Raw genomic sequence first — 19,396 nt, forward strand, 5'->3', positions numbered from 1 at the left:
GCACGGAGGGGTTAATGCCGGGACCCCCCCGCACAGACCCGGGAGCAACAGCTGCTCAGCCCGGGCCGTCTCACGCGGAGGCAACAGCAGCTTTATTTTCCTGCCCCCACTGAGGCTCGCACGGAGCATGCGCAACTTCACCTGTTGAACCCCTCCCTTACCTGGGCTGGAGAGGGCGGAAGCGCCCTGGGGCAGGCTGGGAAATGTAGTTCCTGACTCTCGCGGTTGCGTTTCTCGTCTCTGGGCATGCGCAGATCGGGGGGGGGGCGGGGCGAGATCAGCTGCTCCATTGTGAGCTGGGAGCCCCGGCGGAGTAGCGGAGTCTGTGCCGGGGAGACCCATTAACCCTCTCGTGCTTGGCACGGGCCCTGCTCCCGCTGGAGCCGCCCCGGGCTCTGCCCGCCCCGCTGCGGAGCTGCAGCCTCCAGGTACCGGAGCGATCCCGGGGGGCGGGGCCGGGTGGTGACTCTGCCCCAGTGTCCGGGGGGGACCCGGTATCTCGCAGTGCCGGGATCTGCTCCCTGGGGCCAGCGCCCCCCGGGCTCCGCCAGGATCTGCCTTGGGGCCCCATGGGGGGGACCGGCCCCACTGGGGTCCCTGCGTGGGGCTAGGCGGCGGGGTCCCGGGGAGAGACCTGGGAAAGGGGGGGAAGAGTCAGTGACCCCCCCGAGGAACGGGGAGAGAAAGGGGGGGGGCTCAGATCCCCTCGGATTTACCATTGCCCCCCTCCCGTGGGGACCCCTCGTCCCCTCCAGTCCTGCGCCCTTTCTCTGTAGGGAGTGACGAGCAACATCCAGGGTGACCCCCACCCCAAATCCCTGAGAACTGCCCTGTTCTCCTTCCCCGTTTGTGTCCCATTTTCTCTCCACTTCGCCAATGTCCAGTTCAAATCTCAGGTTTGGGGTGTTTCTCCCCCATTTTTACTGGCAGTGATTTGTCCTTGTTTAGGTGGGAAGTCGTTCCCCTGAGTGATTCCTGAACTGGGCAGAGGGTTAATGGACAGAGGCTGGGGGAGCCCTGAGACAGGGACACCTGGCACTCTCTGCTGGCAACAAGGCATGGGAAGGCCCAGGAAGCTAAAAGAGGAACAAGCGTCCCCCATGGAGATGGCCCAGCGCCAGGCCTCCCTGTACCAGCTACTTCCTCCTCCCACACCCTGCCCAACCCAGCACCCCCCCCCCACCACCGCCTGCTAGTCACATTCCCAGACCCCACAGCCAATGACTTTCACAGTCACAGCCAGCTACCTTCTGACTCCAGCCCCACTCCTTTCCCCTGTGAAAGCCACATCACCCAGGGCTCCCTGCTGGCCATATGAATGTGAGGCAAGAATAATCCATTCCATTCTGTTGTTGATTCAATATCATTGTATAATCTCCTCAGAGTTCCCCTCTTTTCTCTTGAGTGGTTGAATGATGACATAAAATCTCCCCACATGTTAATGCTTGTCCCTTATATTGGCAAATATTTAGTTTGTGCCCCATTTTTTCCTCAGTTCTGAAGTACTGAACAAATTCTCAAAAATCTTCCCGCTTTTCTCTCCAGGTGTGTGACTGAGATCAGGGCTCTTATCATACTGAGCATCACCCTGTTCTGCCAGGTGCTGCAGAGACCGCAGCTGAGATCTGGGCCCTGTTCTGCCAGGCACTGAAGAGACCCCACGTGAGATCAGACCCCACTGTTGTGCCAGGTAAAACTGAGACATGGACTGAGATCACGGCCCCCCTTGTGCCAGACAGTGCATGACTGCGACCCAAACTGCTGCCTCCATAGTGCTGGGCACTTCAGAGGCCTCGACTGAGATCTGTGTCCCCGTTGGGCCTGGCACTGCACTGACCCCAAACAAAATCAGGGATCCTGTATGCTAGGAGTTGCAGAGTCCCTGACTGAGATCAGGGGACTGTTGTGTCCCCTGTTGTGCAGGGCTCTGCACAGATACCGATGAAGATCAGGGTCCCTATTGTGACAGGTGCTGAACAGACACCAAGGGTATCTCTACCCTGCCGTTAAAACCCCCCAGCTGGCCCATGGCAGCTGCCTCAGGCTCTCAGGGCTCTGGTGAAGGGGCTGGTTAATTACTGTGTAGATGTCTGGGCTTGGGCTGGAGCCAGGCTATAGGACCCTGCGAGGTGGTAGGGTGCCAGACATCCAGCTCCAGCTCAAGCCAGAACATCTACACCACCATTAAACAGCCCTGCAGCCTGAGCCGTGTGAGCCCAAGTCAGCGGGCACGGGCCAGCCGCCGGTGTCTGACTGCAGTGTGGACATGCCCACAGTGACACTAAGGCCTTGCCACAAAAAGCTCAAAGCCTAAATAGTCCGATGGTGGGAGGCGACTCTCCATTTTACAGATGGGGAAACTGAAGCTCCGAGAGCTGAAGTAATTTGCTAGTTTGTATGGAGAATTTGGGGCCGAACCGGGAACTGAACCCAGATTGTTTGAATTCTTTCCTCTCCCCTTAACTCCAAGCCCAGCATGTGCATGTGCAGCTTGTTTTGGTCTGTGCTTGCCTTGCGTTGGTTTCCAAGGGAGGCTGTGGCATTTCCTTCATTGGAGGTTTCTAAGACCAGGTTAGAGGTACACCAGGCTGGGAATGTCTAGGGACACTTGGTCCTGCTTCAGCCCAGGAGGCTTGAGTAGACGCTCTCTCAAGATCCCTTCCAGGCCTACATTGAAATCATTCTCTTTCCTGCTGTTGTGTACTATGCTGAGCTGTTTTGCATGGTGCCGTTTGGAATTGGGATTGCCCCATGTTGTGCTGCAGAGTTTTATGGTGCATTGTTTTGCCTTAGCTTGTTTGGTGTCTGTTGTGTTGGTTTGAGCTGAGCTTTTGTGCATTTTGTACTTTTGTCCTAGGGTGTGTTAGTTTGCATTGTGTTGCTTTCTTCTCCTTTGTATTGTGTCATTTTAGGCCGTGGAGTGTCGTTTTTTTGTTTTTTGATGTTTTTCTGAATTGCCTGACACTATGTCATGGTGGGTTTTTTCTGTACGTGCCACTGTAGGAAGCCCCATCATACCACCCCCTCCATAAAGGTATCGAGCTCAGTCTTGAAGCCAGTTAGATTTTTTTGCCCCCACTGCTTTCCTTGAAAGGCTGTTCCAAAACTTCACTTTGATGGTTAGAAACCTTTGCCTAATGTCAAGCTAACACGTGTTGATGGCCAATATTCATTTGTTCTAGTGCCAACATTGGTGCTTAACCTACATAACTCCTCTCCTTCCCTGGTATTCATCCTTCTGATGTATTTCTAGAGAGCGATCATATCTCCCCTCAGCCTTCTTTTGGTTAGGCTAAACAAACCAAGCTCTTTGAGTCTCCTCTCATAAGGCAGATTTTCCATTCCTCAGAACATTCTAGTATCATACAATCATAGAATATCAGGGTTGGAAGGGACCTCAGGAGGTCATCTAGTCCAACCTCTGGCTCAAAGCAGGACCAATCCCCAAATAAATCATCCCAGCCAGGGCTTTGTCAAGCCTGACCTAGTAATCCTTCTCTGCACCTGTTCCACTTTGAATTCATCCTTCTTAAACATGAGAGACCAGAATTGCCCACAGTATTTCAGATGAGGTCTCATCAGTGCCTTGTATAACATTATTAACCCTTCCCTGTATCTACTGGAAATACCTTGCCTGATTCATCCTAGGACTGCATTAACCTATTTCACGGCTGCAGCACATTGGCAGCTCATAATTATCTTGTGATCAACCAATACACCCAGATCTTTCTCCTCCTCTGTCACTTCCAACTGATAAGTCCCCAGCTTCTTGCAAAAATTCTTGTCCTTTGTCCCGAAGTGCATAACTTTGCACTATTAGTTTTCATCCCATTTCTATTACTCCAGCTTTCATGGTCACGCAGATCTTCTTGTATGATATTCCTGACCTCCATCTTGGCAATACCTCCCAGTTTTTTGTCACTTTTTGTGCCAAGGTCACTAATAAAAAGGATGAATAAGATTGGTCCTAAGACTGATCTCTGAGGAACTCCACTAGTAACCTCCCTCCAGCCTGACAGCTCACCGTTCAGTATGGCCCCTTGTAGTCTCCCCTGTAACCAATTCCTTATTGACCTTTCGGTTCTCATATTAATCTCCGTGTTCTCCAATGTAACAAACAGTTTCCCATGTGGAACTGAACCAAATGCCTTATTGGCATCCACATAGATGAGAGCTACTGCATTTCCTTTGTGCAAAAAATTAGTTACCTTCTCACAGAAGGAGAACAGGTTTCTCTGGCATGATCTACTTTTTGTAACACCATGTTTTATTTATTTATTTATAGTGCTGAAGGCTGGAAGGAGCTGTTAGCAATGGGCTGAGAATGGCCATGTGGAGGTGTGGGAGGGGATGGGATGCTGGAGGTGTATCAGGGATTTTTTTTTGTAGGAGTCCATGTCTCTGCTCCCTGTGGCCGTGGTGCCTTCCGTACCAAAGCAGCACGTCAGCAGAGCAGACACACACACCATAACTCCGTCTGGAACACGCAGCATTCGCTACCAGGCAGGATGGGTGATTTTTTCAGTGGCCCAGCTCGATATGCCTGGCTGGGGTGGGTTCAGTTGGACGGGGGTCTGGGGCTCTGATAGTTTGCGATGTTCCTTTTGGCATAGTTAGTTCTTTCCCTTTATTGTTTTACCTCCGCCTGTGCCCAATGTCACTCTCTTCTTAACTTGCTTTGGTTATTTCAGTTCCAGTTTTTAAATGGGATCTAAGAATTGCAAAGCTGAATGAAAGATAAAACAAACAGAACCATTTGAATTTTGGCACATAGCTGGTAGAACGATACCTAGTGAAGGTCTGCTGTAATGACCTGGTTACCTACAGCCTTTTCTGGTGGAGTGCATAAAGCAATGTCAGAGAGCCAAAAACGCTTTTAGGGCAAAAGGGCTCATCAGGTGTTTGCTCTCTAGGGAGCAAGTCACCAGCCGGGGCTTGAAGTCTTTCAGGAGTGGTGCGGTGGGTTGTATTTAGTAATCTCAAAATAAAAGGTTAAGATGGCTGGTTCACAATATCCAGTGAAATCTTGCAAACAATTATACAAATAGATTCTGATGATATTTAAACAACATAGTGTTAATACTGATCCAAAGCTAAAATTAAAATTCAGATAAATGCATGAGAAGTGAACGGGCACCTAATTTCAATTCCTTAATGCCTGAAATTTTTACATTGGCTCATGCCATCTTTTTTTTAAAGCGATGCACAGCGTATAGCCAAGTTAATTCATGAAAGCACACCAATTATTGACTGCTTTGTGTTGCATAGGCATCTGATTAAGCACCTAATTAAAACCGTACCACTGTCATTGGAAATGCATCAAAACAGCTTAGTTCCAATGCATTTAAATGTGAATGAAAAGTTTCTAAATTAAATACATGGCAGGATGGTAAACGGGGAAAATGCACAGAAGTGCCTCTACCCAGTCCTGTTCACTTCTTGTCCCAACCCCCTATGAGTTCTGGCCTCTTGGTCAACTCAGTTCCCAGTCCCACATCAGCTGTGCCCTCTCCCAGGCTAACCCATTTCTACTGCACTTCTTCATCCCGCTCCTCCAGGCAGGGGTTGGCACTGCAGCCCCTAAGGCACCTGCATTAATCACTGTTTCACGTACTGGGGCTATTTAGATTTCAGGGAAGGATGATCAGAGTTACTGACTCTGGGAGGTGGGAGAGAGGAGAGGGTCACAGGGAGTTTGCTCTCCACACTCTGTAGGGCCATGTTCAACCCAGGTAACCTCCATGTTACCTCACCCTCTACCCTCCCCCATGGGTCTCTGCTCATGTGTCAGTGTCACCTTCTGATCAGAATGCCACTGGCCTCAGCAGAACTCCCAGACAGGAGCTACATCACAATGAGGTTACAGAACTGAGAGTAAAATATATCATGAAGGGTGTAATTATCCTCAAAGCAAGCATTACAGTCTAGGAAGTGAAAGAATTAAAGTACTTCATTACTTCAATGTACGCTTGAAAGGACTGGATTTTTATTAATAAATTGCAGTAAATGTTGATTTCACTGTACACACAGAGATGAAAGATATTTATATATAATTAGTCAAGGTTTGGCTTTCTGACACTCAACAGTTATTGTTATTAAATAATTGTTGCCTGGTCACCCCCATAATTTCCCACAGCTCTGAACGTTGAAATTGTAAACATTGAAAAAGAAGGTTTAAAAATAAATATTGATACCATCAACTGAAATGGAAAAAAAGAAAGACAAAATGAATTTTGTCAAACCCACTTAACAGCAATCGCAATATGCTAGGGAATGGAAATTCACAGCTATGACACCCAACCTTAATTCTGCCCTATAGTGAAACCAGGCAATCATGATAGGGCTACGAATAAGGTATTTTAGTGTATAAAGTCCCAGATTAGAGTATACCAGTTTATAAAGACACATGAGATCTTTCTCTCAGGGTATCAACTTCACTGGGTTGTTTCCTTTATTGGTACTTCCCAGAAGTCAATAGATAAATAACATTCTATCAGTTATCAACTGGCTATTTCAGATTTCTGGTGAGTGCCTGTTATTTTGAACTAGGGTCCAGGTGGTTGGGAAGACGGAACCTTGGTTTAATTTTAATTTGTCCATGCTCAGCAGCTTCCAGAATTTGGTTCAAAGAATTTACATGTTTCCCTGACCTGTTTTTAAAAGTGCTGCTATAGAAAGTGGGGAAGGGCAGAAACTCACTGCAGGATCGGTTGCTGAGTCCCTTAAATATTTATAGCTCATCGGAAGACGGACGGGATTGGTGGATGTCTGGAGATTTAATAATAAACACACAAATATCATTGTTCTTAATGAATTTCCCTCTTCTAATTCTCATAACCCGCTAACTATCCCTGACTGCCCCCAGGAGTCTGGGGAGGGAGTACTAATAAACTTCTGTGACCGGTGTGGAACTGAAGGCACAAAAATCTTTCAGTGGCTGGCTCAATTCACTTCATTACCCCTGTGTGCTGAGACTTTCTGCCCTGGGCCTCAGAGAGGCTAATGCCGGCCTTGCTTGGCAGCCTCTCTGAAAGCTGCTTGCAGTCCCCAGCAGGCCAGAGACCCCTGGTTGAGAACCACTGCCTTACACCATGAATCACAGCAATGTTCAGGTTACTGCCAGTCCCAAAGGACCAGTCACTTACTTAAGTCCATTGAATCTTAGACATCACAGCAAAGACACATTTGTAGCCAGTCCTGTAATAACCTGTATTAAGATTTATATAAAAGGAAATGAGAGTTGCTTACAAAGTTAAAGCAGGTGATCATACAGATGCAGACGAGTTACAGTCTTATCTTTTGAAATTTAATAGAAGCTTCTATAATAAGCAAGCTCTATATCTTCCTTAGGACTAACACAGGCTAATCAGCTGGGGATCTCTTGCTTATGCCTAAAAACTTTTCCTCCCAGAGTCCAAGCAGCATACAGATAATCGGTTACTTCTGTATGGGGTTTTTATCAGCTTCCCTGCCTCTCCCAGAGCCTCAGTGTGCCACGTCCAGGAACGTCCCTGGACAGTGCTGCAGCAGCGAATCTTCTGCAGGGCCTGAGCTCCCACCGGTTGACCCGGAGCTCGCGGCCCCTCCCCTTTACCACGTGGCTCTGAGTTGGAGGAGTTCAGGCCCCGCTGGAGCCATACTGCTGCAGCGCTGTCCAGGGCGGCTCCTGGACACGGTGCACTGAGGCTGGGGTAAGGGGCTGGGGTTGGGGGGCGTTGGATATGGGGCAGGGAGTCCTGGGGACAGGGAGCGGGGGGGGGTTGGATGGGGCAGAGGTTCTGGGGGTGCGGTCAGGAGACGGGGAACAGGGGGGTTAGATGGGCGAAGGTGGAGGCAGGGTCAGTGATGGGGGGGAGCCGCAGAAGCCCCACTTTCTCCCCTCCCCGGGGGCCTTGCCAACCTCTCCTTCCAGCCCTGGCCTGGACCCCTTACTATGCCGCTCAAAGCTGCAAGAGTTGCGCTGGTGGCTCAGCACGCTGTGGCTCTGTGACGGGGGGAGCCTCTCCCTCTGGGAGCTCAGGCCGGCCAGACAGTACGGTCCTGCGGACCGGATATGACCTGCAGACCAGAGTTTGCCCACCCACCCGCCTCTTTAGCAACCGGTAGATTCTAAATTTAACAATCGATTCTTGCGAGCCGGTGCGAACTGGCTCCAGCTCAACTGCAAAAATCCCATTTGAATTCTCTCACATTGCGCTTCTCGCCCTGGCAGGTTATAGAATAACATCCACATTTCGCTCCAGGTCATCCCATCCTCCCAGGGGGAAGGAACTGGCTGCAGTGGAGCTGGCTCAGGTAAGAAATTATCAGAGAGCTGGTGGTAGGTTCTGCTTGGAGGGAGAGGAGCAGTAAATGCATAGGAGGTTGGGAGCTGCTGGAGGCAGGAAATATCTAGGGTGAAGAAAGGAAGGGGAAAGGATGTGACAAACCTGCTCAGGCTTGTGTAATAGAGGGTTTGATGGGTTGTCACCCTGGGGTGCAGTCTGGGGGTGATTCTGGGAACCACTGTGCCATCTAATCCTCAAGCTGGACTGGTCTTTCTCACACTGCTTTGCTGGAGATTCTCCCAGCCTCTCTGGACCCTCTTATCACCAACATGACAGCACGTGGCACCATGCACCCAACTAAGCTACCTGAATGCTTTACCTAAGCCACTAAAGGAGAGAGAGAAGACAACAGCCAATTTCCCAGCTCCCCAACCAACCTTGCACGTCTGCTGTAGTATAAATCCAGAATTATACCATCTTATAGTACACAGAGATCTGTATAATGTAAGATCATTAATATAGTTCGTCTTCCCTTCGATATGGGAAAGACATGCACAACAAGCTTCTGCTAACCGAGCTGAGATTTTCCCTGGACACTTCACTCAAAATACACTGGTTAAGATGAAGCATAAAAGAAGTTTATTAACTACTGTGAAAGTAGAATGAATTATATTGTGAAAATAGAAAGGATTAAAGAAATGTTGTCTGTACCTTTAAGAAAAACTGTTGGAATGCTGCAATCCAGGTGTCAGGAATACAGACATTCACATAGAACAATTGCACCATTTAAGGGCAATTGGTGAAGTATTAGCCTCAGATCCATAAAGAGTTAGTAAGGAAGTAGGATATGCATGCTGTGCCCCAGGTGAATTTTACAGTTTTGCTTTCTTTGTTCCTTTGTCTGATTCCCGCTCTTTTATCTGTATAAATAAGACTGTTTTGGCCTTGCATGGCCGCTCACATATTCTGAATGTTATTGGCGGAGCGCTGCGCTAATAAAACAGAGTGGTCTGACAAATTGTGAGTCCTGATTCTAACTTTGACAATTTGGAGGTTCCACCGAGATGGCAACCGTCTTCACTGGGGCTGTGTGATTCCTGACTGTTTTTGTGGGATGACCGTGGCAGCCGGCACCTGGGCATTTGGCCCAAGCGGTCCCCCACTAGAGCGGAAAGGCTCACAGCCACAGTGAGGGCTACGCCATTGAACCTGTTGGTTCCCACTCTGTTCTGGTAGGGATCCCGGGATCTGACATCAGGAATCTGGTCAGGTAATTATTTCTGTGTTTTGTCCGGACTGAGGACTGTCCTGTCTCTGTGTCTATCTGTCCTCTTGTGGAGTGTTTGAGTCTGGGTGCCGTCTCTGTCTGGGGATCGGCCGACCAAGGGGTTCCTGTCCCCGCGGTCTGAGTGAGTGAAATCTGCACAATTGCAGCCGCACCACACCTTGGGTAAAACCCTTAGTGTGAAAGCAAGGGCAATTGAGGCAGTAGCCTGTGGGCTCCTTTTATGTGTTGCAGCAGGCATCGCTCTGACGAACCTGAATTTCCTTCTTGTGTGATTGGTGTGTGAAAGTCCTCCTGTACTGGTAACCAGACGTCTAAGTCGGGACAGTTCCCTAAATGAACGCCGGCTCATTTTATGTATTTAGGATGGGTCCAGACTCCTGTAAAAAGGGTCAAGACTCCTGTAAATTTCTGGGAAAATGGTCTAGGCTAACTCAGGGGGATCCCAAAACTCAGTGGCCACTGTTAAAATCTTGGAACAAAGACTGAGTGGACGTCTTAAAGGACAAACTCGGCCAGCCTAAAACTAAATTGGCTAAAGGAGAGGTTAATTGTTTCATGCAGTGGTGGGAAGAGGCAAATCATAGGTGGACAAAATCAAAACTGGCCTCTCTCACTTATTCAAATAATAAGTTAAAAGCTTTATTAAAACCCTCTTCTCCCACCACTAGACCGAGCGCTCCCCTTTACCCCGTTCTCCAAACCCCGGATCGATCCAAACCCCTTCATACTCCCATCTCATTGTAAAAAGGACAAAAAGTACCTTGTTCTGTTCCCCTTTGTTGTCTGCCTCAGAAACTGATTCTTTATAGTGTCCCACTACCAATTCAGCAAGGTTGGGGGGGGGGGGGGGCTCCTCAACTAGCCCCAACCCTTCCTGGTCCCTTTCCTTGAACATTTCTTTCAAAATTGTGAAATGACCACAATATCATTCACAAACGGTTCATTGAAAAAAAGCAGGATCGGGCCCAGACAAGCAGGCAAGCAACAGAAAAGAAACAGGTTGAAAGCCCTAAGGGAATAGTGTCAGGAGTAAAAAAAAGTAGTAAGTGCAGGCATGAACCCCTGGAACAATACTTAAAAGGGTGAAATCTAAGGTGATAAAGGTGTCATTTTGGAACATAAACAAGTGATTTAAGAAAAGAGAGTGAAAAGTTAACTCTACAGAGGCTGGAGAGAATTAAGCAGTTAAACTTTGTGAAAATGTTAAAAAAGGACCATGTTAAAGAGAGAGAATTCTTGGTTTCTTTGCAGCCATTCTGAAGGGAAATGGGCCCTTTTCCAGAAGAGTGCCTGTAAATAATCCTTATATATATACAGCTATGCAAAAACAAAGCAGTGTAAAACAAAAATGTTAAGGAAAAGAAAATGTGTATGTATCTATGTCTGTGAAAATATGTAAAGTTCTAAGAATCTAAACCAGCACATCTGGTTTGTAAAACTACTGTTTTGTAGGTGTAAGATAAATTGATTTTGTTTTTGTTTTTAATGCCACTACAAATTCATTTGACTCTTTGATTCAAAGTTGCAAAACTGACAGACCTTTTTGCAAGACACAGGTAATTAGTGTTGTTTGGCTTTGGGATTTAGCATTTAACCCTTAAGGGGTAACTTGATTCTTTACAAAAATTAAAATGTTTTTAAATAAAGACCAAGTCATGGCTGCAATAGGGCAGTCAGAATCAGGAGAATAGGTAGAGATTCTGGAGTCTTTTTGTTTTTGGTTTGTTTTTTTTGTAACAATAGCAGATAAGAGCTGTAATGACAGAATAAGAAGTTAACAGTGACCCTCTGAAGCAACAGCAGAGGTGAGGTGCACAAAACAAAAAGAAGCAATATTAAAAACACTGAGCCTTAAAATGGCTCTGTGGAATCAGACTGTCACTTTGATAAGAATACATGAAAACTGTGTAAGAACAAAAGAAACAGTTATACCTTATGTAAAAATTAATATGGCTAATGTTTTTGAAAAGTTATAGTATAGAAAGAATGTGCATTTTCCGTAGGACATGTGCAGCGTATATTGTAGAAAGGGATGTAAAAAAAAAATGCAAATGAAACATGCTGCTGAATTAAAATCCTATTAGAGCTCCAAAAAGAGCCGCAATAGGCTGTGTTTTCTTTTTCAGATCCCTGTGTGTTAAGACAGAGTCTCTGAGCTCTGCTGATGGCTTTGAATCCAAAAGCCTAGCCTGTGTTGATGCAAATTACCTAACTGATAAAGAAAGGTGAAAACTGCCAGCACAAACGAAGCTGCAAATAAAGAACATACCTGGTCAGCAAACAAACTGCCTACATAAAAGGCATGGTATAACAAGATACTTTTAATAAATTTGATGCTAATGTTACTGTTAATATTAAACATTAAAATAACTTTAATGTTAGTGAGTACCCCTGTAACAACTTGTAGTGTGTATGATTTTTGGAAAAATCCTTTAAAGTAATATGGTAATGATGCTTCTCAGCTATTACCTGTGAATAAACTTAAAGCTTAACACAGCAGGGAAAACATTACAAACTTGGTCTGCTATATAAGAGGCAAAACTTGAGGTACACGACCTCATGAATTTAATAACTAAACAGTGAAATAATTTTTGCATAACCCTTAAAATGTAGAAGCCATTAAAACCTGGCCTGCCTATTTAAAAAAAAAAAAAAAAAACACACAGGAAAATATGGGGGTAATTCCTCTGTTTTGCCTGCAGTCAGGAAGGGTATTTGTAAAAGAATGAAATCTTTAAGCAATAATCAATGCCACCCCAAAAGGGGTAGAAAACTGTTCTTTTTGTCTTTCAGATAATCCAAAGTACTGTATAATGGACTATGTGTATGTGTTAATTCTTGGGGAAAAGTATTTAAAAAGTGCTAGCAACCCACCAGAAGACAAATGTAAATGTAATGTAAGTACTGTGTTTACCAATAATCACATTTACTATTTGCCACAACAACAACAACAAAAGAGTCTCCGCTTACTGTAAGCACTGATTTAGCTGAGTTCTCTATCAACCTTGGCATTAAATGGCAAACAGTTACCAATCATCTGTTAAAAGGTAAAAAGGTAACATGGCTCCTAAAAAAAAAAATAAAAACAAAAATGTGGAAAACTGAACTATTCATATTATACACGCAAATGGGGACATGTTAAAAATTGCCACTGCATAAAAGCATAACAGCTTACCATTGGTATAACATTTTCTGGATGGTCTCCCACAACTACTGGCATACTAATATTACTACCCTAATAGTTTTTGGTTTTACATTGTATGTGTTTAATTGAAATGTTTAAAATGTGCTGGTGGATAAAACAAATGTATGTAAAGCTAAAGCCACAGGCCCAAATCACCTCCCAGTATTTTCTCTTACGTGGACTAAATAAGAAGTGACACTGGCGATTAATAATCTTAGTGTCAAAAGGGGGATATGTAGGAGCAGGATTTTATAATATCCCATAAGAATTAAAGTATAATTTGATTTCATCCTGCTAGTCACTATTTTTAAATAGCAGAAAGAAATGACCCCCTGGGACTATAGGATTCTGTTTTCCCATATGCATTACAAATTGGGCCCTCTCTAACTCTTTGTTTTAAGATTTAGGTAGTAAGAGACAGGATTCTCTATTGTGTCTGTGTTAAGTAAATTAGAGAAACATTGAAGGCCTGGGTCTCAATGTAAATTGTCTTAGTTATCAATTGTAAAACTTAGCAAGGTTTAATTTGCAATGTTTTTTTTGTTCAATATAAAATACTACTGTTTGTATTCTCAAATCTATTTGTGTGAATGAGGAATGTATGCATCAGGACAAGATAAGGTGTGAAGGCCATTGTTATAGCCAGAGTCAAGGGACGGCTGTTAAACTGTCTGGCATCTCAGAGTGGACACATGCTTCGCAGTGTAAGAATGCACCACCCCCAGTGAACCAAACACCACCTCAGGACCACGCAGAGTCAATTTTTTTGACTCCAGAAGACGACATAGAGGAACAGCCTGCAATACCTTACAATCTACGCTCTCGTAAGGGTTGCCAGAAGCAGATGACTACATAAAGCAAGGCCCAAGAAGAAGCAGTAGTGAGCCGAGCGCCTGCTGCCTGGTGGACATAAAACTGTGAGTGCAGTTCCCTCAGTTGAGGTTGTCAGAACCAGAAGGGCCTTGCCTCCAACATGCAGCTCTGGTAGCGCCTGTTCCTCAGCTGCTGGTATCTTAAGGTCTGGGGTGCACACAATGACAATTCTTTTATCCAGCAGCAAGTGTGGATAGCTCAGACCCTTATTATTTCTAAATGCTGGGTCTGCAGCCACATCCCAGCCCACTCTCAAACTGGTGTTCCTGTCCTGGCTATCCCACTCAATTCCCCAGACCTCACTGGAGGACCTTGTCTGTTTAACACAATATGGAACAGTAATGACACCTGGGAAGAGGCTATTGGCAGTTCCTTTACCCCACTTGGGGGAGCAATACACCAGGCAAAAAGGCTCCTAAGTAGTTAAATAATGGCAAATAAAACCAGAGAAAGTTTAAGAGCCCTGGCCAAGGAAACAGAGGCGATCGGACAGGTGGCCCTCCAGAACCGTCAGGCATTGGACATAGTGCTCGCGGCCAAAGGAGGGACCTGTGCTCTCACTGGAAAACAATGTTGTATGTTTATACAATGCCAATAAGGTAATAGATCGCTATAGCCACTTAGAACAAATCGCATATCTTCCTCATGAAGAGCTGAGTTCTTTATGGAAGTGGCTAAGTAACCTGTTCAATTTCTCTGGCATAGGAAACTGGTTGTTTCAGGGAGCCCTAACTATCCTGTTTGAAATCTTAGTGATTTTTGTATGCTTTCAGTTAATCTGTTGTATCCAGAATTGTGTCACCCAGATGGCTGCCCCAAAACAGAGTGCTAATATAATGATTTTGAATATCACTGATGAACAAAAAGATAAGAAACGGTTAATTTGTGGAACCCAGTAATTGTTGGTCATGGCGTGCGCTTGACCAAAAGGAGGGATTGTGAAAGTAGAATGAATTATATTGTGAAAATAGAAAGGATTAAAGAAATGTTGTCTGTACCTTTAAGAAAAACTGTTGGAATGCTGCAATCCAGGTGTCAGGAATACAGACATTCACATAGAACAATTGCACCATTTAAGGGCAATTGGTGAAGTATTAGCCTCAGATCCATAAAGAGTTAGTAAGGAAGTAGGATATGCATGCTGTGCCCCAGGTGAATTTTACAGTTTTGCTTTCTTTGTTCCTTTGTCTGATTCCCGCTCTTTTATCTGTATAAATAAGACTGTTTTGGCCTTGCATGGCCGCTCACATATTCTGAATGTTATTGGCGGAGCGCTGCGCTAATAAAACAGAGTGGTCTGACAAATTGTGAGTCCTGATTCTAACTTTGACACTACAGAAAGATAGATTTTAAGTGATTATAACTGATAGCAAACAGATCATAGCAGATTACTTAGCGAGTAACCAAAACCTCAAACTAAGCCTAACATAGTGGATGGATAGAATTTGAATTAGTAATTTCTCACCCTGACTGATGATACAAGCAGTCCACCAAGTTTCCATACACAAACTAGAAATTCATTTACCCTGGGACCAACACTTCCCCCAGTTCAGTCTTTGTTCCTTAGATGTTTCCAGTTCTCTTGTGTGGGGAATGAGGCCAAGAGATGATGTCACACTCCACCTTACGTAGCTTTTCCATATGGCAGGAACCCTTTGTTCCAAACTCAATTCCCAGTCCAGTTTGTGGAAAAATACAGGTAACAAAATGGAATTCAGTGTCATGTGGTCTGGTTACCATAGTATAGTAAACAGAGTCTTGCACTGTGCATACTTACAAGTTATGGACACCGCTGGAAACAAAGATTGTGGGGCAAGGGAGCCCATCAGAAGAAGGCCTCCTTTAGTTTACACTGTGTTGGTGACCTGACAGAATGAAAATATGGTAACTAAGAGAGGTGTTTTATTCACTTCCTTATGGTAATAGGATGGCTATATACCATATCTGCTCCTTTACTCTGATTACAGTAATGTCTATAGCTGCCCCAACCCGTATGTGACCTTTGGGAAGTCCATAATTAAGCATCAATTATTAATACTCATGATTTACATCACTTATTTATTAATAATTCTAATATATGAATGCGGCCCAACTGCTGAGATACTGCATAGCAACTTAACTGCTAAAGCCCGCCCCTTCGTTCAGAATCCTGTGGGGGTATTGCGCCTCTTGGTGATTACTTGTTAGTTTTCCAAAATCTGGAGTCAAAATCTCTCACCTGGGATTCTCTCCTTATCCTGAGGCCTATTCAGGTAAATCCCAGACTTCAGCAGAATCACTCCCACAAAGCCTCAACCTAATATAAGGCCCTTAACTGTAGCAAGCTCAGGCTGTGTTTACACTACTGTGGCCAGCTAACCTATGCTGCACAACTCCAGCTGCGTGAATAATGTAGCCAGAGTGAACATAACTTAGGTTGAGTTACTGCCGGTTGTGCGCTGCGGGGTGTCAATGGGAGACCATCGGGGTAGAGTCGGGTAGAGTACAGGGGTTGACTGGACAGCCATCTGCAGTCAATCTGCGGTTGATTTGGCGGATCTGAACTAGACCTACAAAATCGACCACCAGTGGCTCGATCTCAGAGCGTCGATCCTGGCTGTAGTGTAGACCTGCCCTTAATAGCCCATTTATCTATGTTCACCTCCTTGCCCCTCCAGGCATGTTCTAAGCTAATGAGCAATTTTCTGATAAAGACATTTTATCTCTAGCGAGCATAAAATTGCCCACGAGACTTGAGACTAGATCAGAGATCATAAAATCAGGTCGGTGTCAACAGGGGTGAGAGTTTGGAGAGACTCTTGGCCCCCCACTCCCCATCTGCAACAGCCACAAGCTGTCTTCTCTCCAAGCTCCTTGGATCTTTGAGCTTGTCCCTCCTGAGGTTGCATGGCCCAGTTCTTGTTTCTTACATTCTCCTTTTCTGGAAGAATTAGAGGCTGTTGCTCCTGAATTTCAGTGTTTAATTCCCCAGCCTTCTCCACACACTGGGGGAGTTTAATTCTCCCTCCCATTACACCTGAATCACTAGATTTCCTAATTCCCCAGAATGTGCTTTTGCAGTATCACAGTTCTGGGACAGCCAAGCCTCTGACCTGCCTCCATGAGGTGCTCAAGGAATGGCCTCTCGGGTATCAGGCCTCTAGCCAGCCCCTCTCTGTGGGTAGGGACCCACATGCCTCTCCTTTTTGACCAGGTTTGAGGATTGCAGCTTCTTCTACACTGTGTTCACTGGACTAACCTCCAGTTCCTGTGTTTTGCTTTCTCTCCAAGGGCTGTGAGCTGTGTGTGTGTGATAGAGGTGGGAATTTTGGCAATACTTCTATGATGCCAATACACACCTTAGTTTCCCTCTGTGATTGGTATTGCTATGATTAGAAAGAGCAGGAGACATGAGGTGTTTTGTCAAGTAGCTGTCATGGGGTGATATGAATGGGTGGGTCATTAAGGACTGGCTGGGGCCAACCTACATCAATGGAATACCTGACAGAGACAAGGGAATAATTGTCACCTGTCCATGGGAGGATCTCAGCTTGGCCAAATAAAATGTTTATGGACTTATGTTTTTGGGAGCAGGAAGAACTGGGTGTGCAGATGCAGGGAGCTCTACTGAAATGAAGACAAATGGACAGGCACAGTGAAAGGAAACCAAACTGTTTTCTACAGCAGCATGGCTCAAGGGCATTGGCCAATATGGACTATATTGTTGTCTTTGCATCTCTGTGCTAATCTAAGGACTTTCCAATGCTGTGTTTCAGTTGACTAATAAACCCTGCTGTGTTTTAAAAGTCTGCCCAGTGTCACAGCAAAAACTTGCTGAGGTGCATCGAAGCATGAGTGAGGAACAGTCTCTGCACAGGAGTGTCGTTCAGCTGGACCTGCTGGGCAGAGCTCACAGGTTGAAATAGGAGTGTTGAAGCCAGAGGCTCAGTCGTAGGTGTTGAAGCTACCTGACCTATCCTTGTGGAAGAGTGGGACCCCTTGGGGGTCTAGCGCACTCAAGGGGCACCTCCCAAGGACTGTTTAAAAGCCAGGGTATTGCACAGATCCTGTGGATCCATGACAGTGCGCCAGAGGTTAAGCCTTATGGGGGAAAGATATAAAACAAGAAAAGGATCTAAATGTGTATTTACCATTGCCCCCTCATCAGTACTTGTGGGAATCCCTGATCCGTTCCAAAGTGTATTAAAGCCTTCCTTAAAGACTTACCTCTTGGTTATCAGGTCATGTCAGTTTTGTTAGAGGGCTTTCCCTTCCCCCGCCCACTTTCCTGGTTCTTATCACACAGACAGCAAGCAGCAAAGGATCAGAAGTCTGAAGCACAGACAAAGTGATGTTTACTGGCATTAGTTTCCAAGCAAGCAGATTCCGAAGCCCTTCACACTAGTCGAGCTTATCTCTATACGCCGATAGAGTCTATTCCGCAGTGTCCGCCTTCTCAGTTCTGACGCCGCAGTGTGTTTACGCAGCGTCCCCCTTCCCAGCTCTGATGCCGCAGAGCCTTGCCTGTGTCCCTGTTCCCCCCCCTTAACAAATATGATTCCAATTTCCTTTCCCCCTCCTGTCTGACCCCAGTTTATACAGTAATATTCTCAGCTATACCGTAACCAATCGTTTTACTGAAATTTAACTAAACAATTCTAACATATTGTAACATAATTCTCTAGCCAATTATATTCCAATACCCTAATTAACTTACACCCAGCAAAATTAATTGTACAGCAGACAAACAATTAGAGAACCAGACAGATTGACAACGGAAAAGTGAGGGCCATAAAGATAAAACATACAGAAATGAGGGTTTCACAACCGCAACCATTGAGAAGGGATTTCTTGCCAGACCGGATGCTCTCTTAAGATCTGTTTCTTTATCTGGTGGTGATGGGCACTATCGGGACAGGATCGTCTTCCTAACAGCCCAACCCCACCTTATTTCAGTGTGACGGGTTTGGGAGGTGAGGATGTGATCGTTCGCTTCCCAGCTTATGGCTGCCCCTGCTGCTTAGCCAAAGGCCTTAGCCTACGAACAAGGGCTCAGACTCTTCTAGGGAGAGAAGGCCCAGACACAGGCAGACTGGGATTTTGGTTCTTTGGTTTATACCCCTGTCACTAGCTAAATGCTAAAAATACACCTAAGTTCTTAAATTCTAGGCTTCACAGGCAGGCCTGAATATCTCTATTCTAACAGTGGGTTCTACCGCTTCCCCCATTCTGTGTCTGTCTTTGTCTATTTCGATTGTAAATTCTTCAGGGCATGGGACAGCTACTATTCTGGGTTTGTACTTTGCCTAGCACAATGGGGACCCACTGTTAGTTGGTCCTTAGGCACTACGGTAATGAATAGATGGCCTTGGGATGTTACTGCTTAAAAATGAGCTGGGCTTAAAGCCACTGACTATTCCTTGTGACAAGTATCCCACAAACTCCACTGACCTCCCTTCTTTTCTTTGCCTGGAGTAGTTTCCAGTTTCCAAACTGAATGTGACCTCGTGGCTGGAATGAGGGGAAGAGCCGTGGGTCCAACATCTCCAGGGCTCTGAGAAAGAAGTGCTCCCGAGAGCTGCCTGCACAGGTGAGAGTAGTGGTTCCTCATTCTCCCGCTCGGAAGGAGGCCACTTGGTCTAGTTGCTTTTGAGCTCGTCTGGCCCGGGCACGAAGCTGCAGGACAGTCTAGGGCCCCTGTCTCCACCCGAGGTGGAGCAAGGCCCTCCAGCTCCTCTGGTTCCCAGCCCCACAAAGTCACGGCCAGGCTTTAGCCTGGGCTTGGGGAGGCTCAAGCTGCCACAA

At 45.8% G+C, this 19,396-nt stretch overlaps 1 long non-coding RNA gene across 1 annotated transcript; it reads left to right on the forward strand.

Annotated features, from left to right (window-relative positions):
• Nucleotides 1-295: 295 nt before the first annotated feature.
• On the forward strand, nt 296-19,176 carry LOC127052667 (uncharacterized). Its single transcript, XR_007774845.1, has 4 exons — nt 296-428; nt 1,546-1,690; nt 8,213-8,295; nt 19,070-19,176. It is a non-coding gene; the product is annotated as an uncharacterized LOC127052667 (long non-coding RNA).
• The last annotated feature ends 220 nt before the right edge of the window (nt 19,177-19,396 follow it).

Source organism: Gopherus flavomarginatus, chromosome 5, assembly GCF_025201925.1.
Source record: "Gopherus flavomarginatus isolate rGopFla2 chromosome 5, rGopFla2.mat.asm, whole genome shotgun sequence".
NCBI lineage: Eukaryota > Metazoa > Chordata > Testudines > Testudinidae > Gopherus > Gopherus flavomarginatus.